Raw genomic sequence first — 13,664 nt, 5'->3', positions numbered from 1 at the left:
CACTTTTTTTTTTAAAGATAAGAAATTATGGTTTGAGGGATGATTTGTTGGCTATTTCTTAGTAGGTTGAGTAATGGCTATGTGTTTAACATGCTGGAATAAAAACTAAATAGTCACAAATTCCACTCTGAATACTCAAGCAATCGTGCTTTGCTTGTAAGAAATGCAAATAAATGTTTATGTTAGCTTGTGTAATTATTAACAGGTTCTATTCCTAGCAAGAGCCTAAAAAAATGGCCAAGTAGCATAGCAAAGAAAGCTGAATTACGTCCCTTAGCTGGCAAACACCACCAGATGGTGGAGATAGTTGAATTAGGTGGCATAACAGTCGACACCAATATTTTCCAGCATTTACCATTTTGGTACACCCAAGAGCACAATTTCTCTTCTGCTTAAAGGCCAATAAATTTTATTTATTTTGGTAAAACAGCTCTCAAAATATATAAATATCCATCTTTGTGAAATGCCATTCTATTTATACTGGCAGTTACAAAAACAGATGCTGAAACAATGAAATAAATTTAAAAGAATGGATGCTATACAATAATCCTTTCTGCTATAGGCACAAGGCCTGACGTTTTGGGGAATTACATTGAAAAGATGAAAAGCAAACTCAGACTCAGTGTAATTTGAACTTGAGGGTGTAAAGCCAGAAGAAATGCTGTGAAGTGTCTTGTCCAACATGCTAACAATTCTGCCAGCTCACTACCTTATGCCATACAATAAAAAGATAAGTGTTGTAAAGTTTGCTTAACTACTAATTCACAGTAATTAGCAGGTCATTTCACAGATTATAAAAAGTAAAATTTAAAACATTGAAAATTAAACACAAGTCTTTACTGTTGAAATGAAAAATCAACAACATTGTCAGTAAATAGTGTTATTTCTAAATATATATTACAATACAATCTGTTATTCTAAGCATACGTGCATGTCTACAGATGCCTGCCTGCCTTCTGTCTTTCCTTTCTTCTTCCTTTTTTAGAAGTCAAGTGTAGGAGATAGTAGACAATATCATTAGAATTTTTCAGTTTCTATGAGAAATAAAGAATTTACAGGAAGGGCAATTTTTTTTTTTTTTTGTGATTATAGGAAGTTAAGCAAAACTGTTTACTACACCATACACTGTGGAAGATAAATTAACAGGAATATGTGAGGATATTCATAAAGCTATAAAAGGAAGCAAGTAGCTTCAATAAATGTGCCGAAATGAACAGATAGAAAAACATGTCCATATGGTGATTTAACCATATGGTTAAATAGGAATTGGCGGCTAAATAAAAACAGCAAATAAAGCTGGTTGCCATTGTTGGGAATAAAATAAATGAGAAGAGCTCAGTTATTCCACCTCTCAGAAAACTATAGTCTGATCAATATATTTTATGTACATTTTAAGCAAGAATTTTGCCCAAGCTACTCACTTTATCTTTCATTCTTCTGGGGCTGATAAAATAAATACCAGTTAACTACTGGAGTCAATATCATTGACTAAACCTCCACAAAATGTATGGCTTGTACCAAAGTTAGAAATCAATATATTTTCGTCTACAGTGATATATGATAACTGATATGCCGGTGGCACGTAAAAAGCACCAACCGATTGTGGCCGTTGCCAGCCTTGCCCGGCACGTAAAAAGCACCAACTACACTCATGGAGTGGTTGGCGTTAGGAAGGGCATCCAGCTGTAGGAACCCTGCCAGATCAGACTGGGCCTGGTGCAACCTCCTGGCTTCCCAGACCCCAGTCGAACCGTCCAACCCATGCTAGCATTGAAAACGGACGTTAAACGATGATGATGATGATGATGATGATGCTGACTATGCTGCTTAATTATTTTTTTCTTGAAAATGAGAATATCAAGTTTAGAATTACTATTGCAGAGTGATTAGAACATTTAGTATATATTGAGGAATGTAAAGAAGATTTTTCTATTGGAAATTAGAGAAAAAAATACAAGATATTTTTATATATAATCCTTGTGTTACTATATTTTTGTTGAAATAGATTGCCTTCATTTAGAATAATTTTGAAAAGAATGAAGAATTTAGAAATATACCTGAGACAAATTAACATGAAGTTTTGATGAAATATTTTAATTTAGATCACTTCAAAACAGGAAGTCTGTGTCAAAGAACCGGAGGCAGTCTCAAGGTGATTTAGTATCAAAAGACTAATGCAGAATGAAAGTTTAAGAAAACAAAACAAACTAATTAAAGAGCAAACACTGTGTTATCAAAAAGTTTGTAAATAGGGTGACTTTCAATAGATAGAAAATTTTTCAGAATAATTAGCTTCAAGATTTGGAAGCTGCCCAAGTATATAAATTATAGAACTCTATAAATTTTAATTAAAGTAATTTAGGAGGGAAATAAGAAAACAGCGGTGTCATTTTATAAAAAATTATACAAGACTAGAAACCATAAATGCTTCATGTTATTTCTACATGGAAATAAAACACACACACACACACACATGCAAGCACATTTTTGTTTTTAATCAAATGTTTCCCTCCATATATGTATTGTTAAGGAGTACAGAGACTCAAATTAACAAGGGAACAGAACCAAAGTAACAAGGATGAAAAAAATGAACAGATGAAGTGTTGCAAAATCATTATGTAAGAACTAAAGTTAATTTATTTTAATTTCAATTACTCACTGTTTAGCATTCAAAAGCCACGGCATAAAACCTATAAAAAAAACAAATAAAAAAATATATATTTTTGAAATTTTAGGAAAAATTAACATTGAAACATTTTAAAAGAAAGAGTAAAGAAACATGCATGTAAAAAAATTTATATTTTCAATGCAGGTTTTTCTTAAAAATTCCTTTGTTTTATATTTTATAGTTTTAACCAAAAAAGTAGATAAAATATTGACGATAACATTTAAAACGTGGTGGCTATCTTAATGAATCAAAGATGGAGCATTTGATTACTTAGAGTCAACAGAAGATAAAGATTATAAAAGATTTTAATGGAGGATCCAATTTGTAAATAAACAAATTTTTGTTATTGATTCTCTTTGATCAATTAGGATTGTAATAGGAAAGGTTAAATGAGTACTTGGGAATTAGAGTCTTGGGAAATGGGAGAAAGAGAAAAAAGGGACAAGAAGGTAGAGGAAAATAGAAAAATAAGCACATAATTTAAAGGGGATACAGAGTTAAATGGATAGTGTAAAGATGAAAGAAAAGCAAAAATGATAAAAGAAAAACACTGAACTTGAAAGGAGAGTATAAAATAAAGGCTTTCAGGGAATAAAATGAAAAGTTCTAAAAGAAGTTAACAGAACATGTGGAAACACAAAGAGAAAAAAAGAACATAAAAGGAGCTAGAACATATAAAAAAGGTTGGGGTGGAGGTGCTGTTGAATGTAAATGAGTGACAAGGAGAATGAAAGTACTAAATTTGAAAGAGACTAAAGGAAAGATGTAAAATATGGATTTGAGGAGTTTTTCTTTTTGGAAATTAAGATCACAACGATGGCAAAGTGAAATAAAGAGGAGACAGCTGTAATATTTTAAAGTAATACATTTAATATTCTTTCAATTTGCATGTTTTACTGATGTCATTAGATAGATTAAGTCAGCAAATAACAATCAGACGATCGCATATTTTTGAGTGGATATTATTACATTTGGATATTACACCCGACCCCACAAACATCTGTTATGAAACCCCACCCCAGTCTTTACAGCTATTAATGAGTTAATAAAATAAATGGCATCTGGCACAAGTTTTGAACCTATGCTCTATATATCTAATATCTTTATTTACATGCTTTGCTATATATATATATATATATATATATTTTAATTGTTTGAGTCATTTGACTGGCCATGCTGGTGCACTGCTTTGAAGCATTTTTGGTTGAAAAAAACAACCAAAGTACTTATTTTTTGTTAAAATTGGTACTTATTCCATTAGTCTCTTTCTGTCAAACTGCTAAGTTACGGAGGTGTAAACACACCAACACTAGTTGTCAAGTGGTAGTGGAGGACAAACAGACAGACAACACACACGGCAGGCTTCTTTTACTTACTATTTACCAAATCCACCCACAAGGCTTTGGTCATTCTGAGGCTATAATAGAAGACGCTCGCCCAGGGCACCACACAGTGGGACTGAACCCAGAACCATGTGGTTGGTAAGCAAGCTTCTTACTACACAACCACTCCTGTGCCTTCTTAGCATACAGCTACACCTGCACCTATATATCTTTTACTTCTTTCAGTTGTCAGACTGCAACCATACTGGGGCACTGCTTTGAAGAGTGTATTAAAGTCTGGTACTTATTGTATCAATCTCTTTTGCTGCACCACTAAGTTACAGAGGTTGTAAACAAACCACTACTAGTTGCCAAGTTGTGGGGTTGGTGGTGCACACTCAATGGGCTTCCATACAGTTTCCATCATTATTTAACATGAGTCCCCACTCTGATGCTGGTATGGGTTAGACAATTCTACAGGATTGAACAAGTAGGGGGACTACCTCAAATTCCAGTGTCTATTTTGGTAAGGTTTCTATAGGTGGATTTTCTTCCTTGTGTCAATAATTTACAGAGTGTAAATGATGCTTTTGCACAGCCCTGGAGAGGTCACCTTACAGCTTGAAAGACTAAAGAGCCTAAAGGGGTCCCTATAACTGATGGAGAATAGGAGAGATAGTGTGTGTGATGGCAGAGAGCAGTAGTGGCGAGAGCAAAACAGTAGTCACTATTGGGAATGATAGTTTTTGGGAAATAGAGAAAATTAAAGGATCTGTGACAAGAAAAGCATCTAGCTGTGAAATATTGTCTCAAATAACTTCCCAATGACCCTATGCCAGCATGGGAAAAAAATGGATGTAAACAAACAGATTGTTGCCAATAGAATCCAGCAACATAAAAATCTTATAGTTTTGGGTTCAGAAAAGTTTTCTTTAAGATTAAGGTTTTAAGTTAGACTAATCTCCTAGATTATATCTATATTAAATTTCTTCTGAGATGAAATTTCATCCCTTGTTAAGAATTATTTATTAGATTTTTTTCTGAGATTTAATCTCATGCCTTGTTCAGAATTATTCTATGATACTAATAGTAGATATACATAAAATAAAACTGCTTTCTCCTGATTCTTTTCACATAGACTACCTTTAAAAAAAATTTGGTGAGATATACAAAAAAGAAATTTTTTTTCCAGGATATTTTCAACTAGAACAAAAAGCAGCAATATATTTGTAATATTTTTCTATAACTTCCTCTGTGCTTAATTCTTTCAAAACTTTATTTCACTAATGGTGGAAGATATTTATAGACAATAAACTAAACAAGCTGGAATACATAACAAAAAATTACCTTATGGAAAAGTGATAATTTGAAAAGAACATATAAAAATCTGAAAAGAATTTTTGTTGAAGAAAAAAAAAATGGAAGTTTCTAAAGAAGATCATTATTTTTCTGATATATTTTATAATGTTGTATGCAATTGATATACATATATGTATTTTGATATTTTTGTTACTGAATTTTCAGCATGTAGAATTTTATGAAGATTTTGGCTGTATAAAGAACTTGTCTTGAAAAACTTAAGATCGAAAATTGGCTATTGACTAAAAATAGACTCTTTTCAAGATTCCCTTTATTTTAAGTCAGTTCCTGCTTAATGTTGTCTCTTCTTCTATATGTCATTTGAACAAATAAGGATGATAGCCAACTAAACAACTTGAAATTGTTTAAAGAACTGATATTGTGCATCTCATCAAACTTCAGCACAAACGATTGCCAAACAATGAAACAGAAAGTAAAGTCCTAACATAATTAATGTATGTAATTAAAATTGAATAAGCAGGAAGGAGAAAAACAAATATCTTAACGAGTAATTCTGTACAAGACAGAGAGAGTAGACAACCTTGGAATTTAAATTAGTTACAATTAATTAAAAAGAGAATGCAGTGAGTGGAGGGAGTGAGTCTGATCTTTGGTAGTACAATAATAACTCTAGACATGTTTTGGTTTTATCAGCAAAGTAAAGTCTGACCATTACTGCCAGATCTTAGATAATAGGTAGATTATAGAATTTTAATGACTGAATGAATGCTAAATGTTGTAACAACTTGGAATGACTGGGGAAAATACCTAGGGAGACCTGGTGCAAGGAAAACAAATAGCAAAGTCACTGTAATTAATGCTGAAAGCTCATTGCACTTAAACTTAATAGTAAACAGTATTAAGCAAATTTTGGTTATAATAGCTAGTGGTAGATAATATATCCTTATAAAATGTTTAAATAAAGAAAAGAAACAACAGTATATTTGGCAACATTATCTTATGTAGACTCTTGGTATGGATGGAGCTAAATAATAGAATGTGAATTGGAGTGTAGGAAGGAAGTTCCCTGGAAAAGGTTCCAATTTAGATAATAATTATGTGGATAGAATATGTAGTTCACTAGTGAATATTACTGAATCATAAACCAAACTGACTATAAAGAATAAATTTGCAACATCATTCTTTATACATAATATATCACTTCAACATCATTAAGTTTATAAAAATTACGCTTTGTTGAAATATCTTTACCTAAGCATTATTATATCTTTTTTATTGAGTCTAAGGAAGATGGTCCTCATTCGTAGCCTTTTCAAGGCTTTCTCAAAGGTGAGGACAAAGTGATTGAACTTTAGTTGTTTGAATCCCTGTATTTTGATGTCCACAGAGAAAGGAAGTGTGGAATCCAAGGCGGGTTTCAAAGGGTTGTACCTCTGGAAGAAAGGTTTGGGAAATGTTTTTCTTTTATCACAGAGTCCAAGTGATGATACTTTGTATAGATGATAACAAGGAAAAGGTGGTTGCATTAAACACAAAACCTTCATAACAGCAGAGAGCATTGTGGTAAAAATATGAGATAAGGAGGACAATGGCATTTTAGTTGGCTTGAAGGTGCAACATGCAAGTCAGTAAAGGTTTGTGTAGAAAGCAGTTTCTCCACTGCAGATATGTGAGTAGTATTTTAAATATGGAGGACGAAAGAGAAGCAGACAGAGAAAATACTAGTTTCACAACATCAAAGACTGGACGGATCACTACACAACAGACCTGCTACACATGACAAAGAACAGAGACCAGTGATGATGGCTGACTAAGAAAGCATCTAGAGTGGCATTCCAATGACTGGTTGCATCAGTTAAAGGACCTTGATGATGATGATGATGAATTTAGTATGGGTTGATTTGTAGTTTGTAAAGAGTCAATAACTATTGAAATATTTTGTGGGCCCTAAAGTGGAAGGCAACCATTTGAAATATAATGTAGAAGAATTAAATTAATAAAAGGATGAAACCTGGGTCTGTGTGTATCATATAAGCCTAGAGATGGGAATGATGATTTCCCTTTGCAAATAATAATCAGACACAGTGTGTCATTAGCCAGCTGGAGGAGATGTCTTCCTGGGGCTATAAAAAACAGTAGCATCATCCTCTATGGGACTGCCACATTTAGGTGGCAAATATACTTAACAATAAAAGACAATATTTTTGAGGTAGGCATCAAATGTAGCTGTGTAAAAAAACCAATCATAGGGTATAATATGTCAGATTTTATTTGTTTCAGCAAACAGATTTTATCTCAGAAAATCCACAAGATATCAAAGACTGAATTAACTCAAGTTCTTTAACATGGGGAAGATAATTTCTTAGGAATTTTATACATATGAACAGCAACTCAATGAAAGGAATAAACAAAATTATATTTAAGCTAAATTGAAACAATAAATAGGTGCCTCAATAAAAGTTTAAATAGAGAAACAATAATTATCTAAATTAAAATAAAATGAATTAAATAGAAAGAAATGTAATCAGAAAACAATTGCTAACGATCAGTGTTTTTATTTGTATTAAAATCTTATTAGAAGGAACATTGGCTTGTTTATTTGCAAAAATATCATATAGCTGGGGTGGGTGTGGCTGTGCAGTAAAGAATTTTGTATTGTGGCTGTGTGGTGTTGGATTCAAACTCTTTGCACGACAATTTTGCCAAGTGTCTTCTTTTTTTTTGTTTTTTTAACTATTGTCTCACTTTGAATGTGGAATTTGACAGACAGAAACCATGTGAAAGCTCAATATGGAAAGCATGCCTGTTCTTGGGTGGTAGACATAATCCATCATCTAGTTTAATTCCACCTACTTGGCTCTTAAGGAAGGTGTCTTTAGCAGAGTTACAACTTAGTTGCAAGAGCCAAGTTTCCAGTCAAAAGAAACTTTCTCCTTTTCATCTACTAGACTTGGAGACCTTGAAAATGCGTATGGTCAATGATCTCCTTCCTCTGATTAAGCCATAATCCCCCAGCCACACAGACAAAACAAAATGGAATCAGGAATCACATGCACACACACACACACACACACAAAAATACGCACACACATATATACATATACTTACAAATACACATATACATACTTTTCTACTCTAGGCACAGAAATTTTGGGGCAGGGACCAGTTGATTAGATCGACTCCAGTATGCAACTGGTACTTAATTTATCGATCCTGAAAGGATGAAAAGCAAAGTTGACCTCGGTGGAATTTGAACTCAGAATGTAAAGACAGATGAAATACTGCTAAGCATTTCACACGGTGTGCTAATGTTTCTGCCAGCTTGCCACCTTTATACACACGCTATGTCATTTTCAACTTTATATATATTTCCCCCACCACTCATCTTTTCAACTCCCTGCTACCTGTATTCTCCCCCCCCACCTCTATCTCCTACACTTACAAATATTCCTGCACACAATCTTTATTGTCGAATCTGTTTACTTCAACTTATCTTTCTAATACTTCCTCCCTCTCACTGCATTCTCTCAACCCTTCATCTCCCACTCTCCTTTCAAAATCTCTGAAACTTATCCACTCACTCTCTTCCATTTCCCTGGTCCACATTACTACATACACCTCCCTGTAACCTGGGACTATGCTCCTCCCACTGCACTGCATCTTCACTGTCTTCTCTCTCTCCCCCACTACCTCAATACTACTCTCTCCACCATCTTCAGTTGAAGGGTCTGGTCTTGCAAGTCACTTGGTGACCTTACTGCTGCTGGTGTCATGTAAAAAAGCACCCAGTACACTCTGTATAGTGGTTGGTGTTAGGAAGGGCACCCAGCTGTAGAAACTATGCCAAAACAGACAACAGGGCATGGTGCAGTCTTCTGACTTGTCAGTTCCTGTTGAACTGCTCAACCCATGCCAACAAGAAAAATATATAATGATGATGATGATGACAACGATGTGTATACATGTGTGTGAAAGTTCTTGTGTCCTTTAGATATGGGGAATATAGACATGTAATCTTTTTATCTTTTACTTGTTTTAGTCAGTAGACTGCAGCCATGCTGGGGCACTGCCTTGAACAATTTTTAATTAAATGAATTTTTTTCTAAGCCTGGTACTTATTCAATTGGTCGCTTTTGATGAAATGCAATAATGATAATAACTGGGTTAGAAAAAGGAAGGGACGAAGTCATACCTGATCTGGAATGGATTTTACTAAAGGTATGCTAGGGTCAGATGGACAAGTTAAACAGGGTGATGGATTAAATCATCACAGAACAAAGACAATCCCTCTCCATTCGCCTACACACAGTTTAATGTTTGTCAAATTTTACTCTAAGTGATTTAGCCAACCTGATGTAAGGTGTGATTTGTGGAATATTTGGCTGTTATTTTAGCAGATCAGGTGCCTGCTTACAGGCTCCTTTCATTGGCTGATTTGGTAAGTAGAAATAAGTTGCAAAAGCCATAAAGGAAAATGAAGGCCTTGGTAAATTTTTAACCACATTAATATACATTGTATAATACTCCATTCTAGTTCTCTAAGATACCAAACTTTGACAGAGCTCACTCCAGTCTCTTGCCTTGCGGTTCAGTGAAAAAACTATCATTTAATTAATTATACCTCATCTTGTATTCTGATGGAAATGAATGAATTCATAAAGCATTTATAATATTTTAAAAGTATTGCTGATACAGAAAATTTGTCATTTCCTGCATTGGAAAATAACAGTGAAAATGAAGCTCAAACCAGTATTATAGCTTTATAATCACACATAAGATTACAGCAGAATCACAATATATTGCTGTGATGGTTGAAGTGAAAACATTCTACAGACTTTGACCTGAAGAATCCTTCCACATAAATCAAAATCAAAGTTCCCACTGAGGATCCGTAGCATGATAGGTTTATCCACCAACTTACTCTGAGCCAAAACTTTAAAATTAAGGATCTTACAATGTAAAAGGCAGATAATAATGATGAAGAATGAATTGGAGCAAACCTTTAGGAAAAACTTACAAGATGATAATAAAGAAATATAAAAATGAAGTATGTGAATTTTCAATGTCTGTGCTAAGTAGTTTCAAGTTTCATATGACAATATCTTATGTGGACTGATTTCTTCAGTGGACTGCTACAATAAAATGATGAGAATAAACAAAGGACTTAGTACACATTCAATACTAATAAGTGCAGAATTATTTTATGACCATTGTATTGCAGACATCACTTTAAAGTATATCCAACTAGTTTCTTGATTAAATTTGATTTCTCTTTCGATATTAAAAAAGATTAAATAAAACAAGCCCACTTATTAAGTGGCTTTAATCAGATTTAGAGTTTAAACCAGTGGGGGTGCACATAAGGTTTTGTCATTAAAATTTATCTGCAATAAATTGCTTATACTTTTACAACACACAAAATATTTTAACAATTTTTCAAATACAATTCCTCATAATATTTAATTGTAAAAATATAAAAGGATTTTTAAATATTGAATGGCTATGAGTGTCCACCTAAATAAAATAGGAATCAAAAAAGTTCATAAGCTAAAAATGGTAGAAACCAACTGGTTTAAACTGAATATAATTTCAGTTTATATTTTTTTAAGGAATAAACTTTTACTTCATATCCCATCCCATACTTGCATTAATAATTGGATTTCAAATATCAATTAAAATTATATTTTCTTAAAAATAAACAAGCAGCAAAAAAAAAACCCAAAAATAAACTTGCATTAAGGACATCAACTATTTTATAATTTAGAATCTTATTTGGTTCTTGACTTTGGATATTAGAGAAATTTTTAATTAACCTAGAAATCTAGGCTGTTATACTCTGAAGTATTCACTATTTTTATCCATGTATTTTAAAGTTAGTTTTGGATTTGTAACAATTCAAGGGAATCTAATTTATATTCCACTGCAAATTTAGTAATACTTTTCATTGTTTTGTGTTTTATAAATACTGTTAATTAACATTGCTCATTTGGAAACATTATATAAATGATACTAATACATTTAGCTAATTTAGAGATATTACATAATAATTTTGGAATAATAAGTTTGCTTCCTAATCACATGGTTTCAGTTTCAACCCCACTACATGGCACCTTGGGCAAGAATCTTCTACTAGCTCTGGGCTGACCAAAGCCTTGTGAGTGAATATGGAAACTGACAGGAACCCATCATATATGTATGTGTGTGTGTGTGTCTGTCTTCACACTACTTGACAAGTGGTATTAGTTTGTTTACATCCATAACTTAGTCTTTTTTGCCAAATTTGCAAAACCACTGACAGAATTCATATCATCATCATCATCACTTAATGTCCATTTTCCATGCTGGCATGGGATGGATACCAAGTTCCATAGTCTGTTCTGGCCTGGTTTTTATGGTTGGATGTCCTTCCCAATGCTAACCACTCCACAAAGTGTACTGGGTGCTTTTTATGCGGAACCATCATCAGTACTTTTTATTTGGCATCACCACAGGTGCATTTTACACAGCACAAGCACCCACATCAATGCTTCAAGCTTTAAAAAGTAAGGACTGGGGTTGATTTATTTAACTAAATCCCTTTAAGGCCGTGCCCCAGCATGGCCACAGTCCAGTGACTGAAACAAGTAAAAGATAAATACTCAAAAGAACTAGAAATAAATATTTACTTGTCCAGAACATTCAACAGCAACTAATGGAAGCACTCTGTCGGTTACGACAACGAGGGTTCCGGTTGATCCGAATCAACGGAACAGCCTGCTCGTGAAATTAACGTGTAAGTGGCTGAGCACTCCACAGACACGTGTACCCTTAACGTAGTTCTCGGGGATATTCAGTGTGATACAGAGAGTGACAAGGCCAGCCCCTTTGAAATACAGGTACAACAGAAACAGGAAGTAAGAGTGAGAGAAAGTTGTGGTGAAAGAGTACAGCAGGGATCACCACCATCCCCTGCCAGAGCCTCGTGGAGTTTTAGGTGTTTTCGCTCAATAAACACTCACAACGCGCGGTCTGGGAATCGAAACCGCGATCCTACGACCGCGAGTCTGCTGCCCTAACCACTGGGCCATTGCGCCCCCACACAGCAACTAATATTCCATTGATGACTAGGTTTCTGATTTATATACTTAAGATGTGATAATATATACATTAAAGTTTGGATAGTCATATGTGGGAGGAATTTCTACCAGCATGGTATTGATTATTTCTACCAGTATGGTATTCAAAAATTGTTAAGACATTCCAAACAAAATCAAATGGACATAAATGTCAAGAAAGAAATGCTCTGTCTACTCGGGACTTGATGAAAATATTCATTCTTTGTTTTTGTACATTTAGTTAATTCTACAGTTTCAAACTTCTTATAAAGTTTAGTTTTTAGATTTTCTAAAAATCAAGGAACTGTCAATATATTTCCCAGAGTACAATTTCTATCAATAACAACTTTATTTCACCTCAACTCCAGTAAGCAAGTTGTAATAAAAATCGGAATGAAACCTTTATGGAATGCTAAGTTGTATAGGAAATCATAAGTGAATAACAGAACACTATTGATCAAGAGTCAAAAACGAAAATATTGAAAGAAACAAAACATTTTGATTATTTGGAAAATTCCACTCAAATCGATTTTAGATTTTCCCAATATTTTTCCATGTCTTCTATTTTGGTTTGAAGATATTCAAAAACTCATGTCATTCCAGGTAGTAGTGTAACGTAAATCGTTTTTTTTTTTTTCTTTTTAAATAGTAAAATCAATTTAAAAAGTAACTTATTTTTGAATTCATCATGAAATCATATAATGTAGAAGCTGAAAGAAACCCATTGCATAAGTGAATTAGTGGGTGCATGTGTGAGTGTGTATGCTTCTGTGTATGTGTGCACGTGTTTACACTTGTGTTTTTCCAAACATCACAAGTGGTGAAGCTGTTGTCTTCTCCCCCCCCTCACCTCCGTCCACAAATGGTCCATTCGTTTTGCATCTTTATGACATGTAATGGCGTTAGGAAGGGCATCCAGCTGTAGAAACACTGCCAGATCTGACTGGCCTGGTGCAACCTTTGGGCTTCCCAGACCCCAGTTGAACCGTCCAACCCATGCTAGCATGGAAAGCGGACGTTAAGCGATGATGATGATGATGATGAATGAGTGATCTCTTACTTGAAAGATGGGTTTTAGCCATAGGAAGAGTATCTGGCTGTAAAATAATGCCTTGATAATATATACCTCTAACCCGTGTTGGCAAGGAAAAACAGGACGGAAAACAAACAAAAGGGATTTGTTTCTATAATTCCCAAAGATATGATTGAAAATTTTAACCAAGACAAAGTATATAGGAAAATCAAGTAAGATACAGGTAA

The 13,664-nt window shown here is 33.9% G+C and overlaps 1 protein-coding gene across 3 annotated transcripts in view; it reads right to left on the bottom strand.

Moving 5' to 3' along the window:
* LOC115212942 (protein-tyrosine sulfotransferase 1) overlaps positions 1-13,664 on the bottom strand; it is a 570,511-nt gene that overhangs the window by 39,852 nt on the left and 516,995 nt on the right. For all 3 annotated transcript variants that reach the window (XM_029781786.2, XM_029781787.2, XM_036504171.1), the window contains one exon: positions 2,660-2,690. The gene's annotated coding sequence lies outside the window, so the exon portion shown is untranslated. The remainder of the gene's footprint in view (positions 1-2,659; positions 2,691-13,664) is intronic.

This window comes from Octopus sinensis, linkage group LG6, assembly GCF_006345805.1.
Source record: "Octopus sinensis linkage group LG6, ASM634580v1, whole genome shotgun sequence".
Lineage (NCBI taxonomy): Eukaryota > Metazoa > Mollusca > Cephalopoda > Octopoda > Octopodidae > Octopus > Octopus sinensis.
The sequence above is the reverse complement of the archived record's forward strand: the minus strand, read 5'-3'. Positions and strand labels throughout refer to the sequence as shown.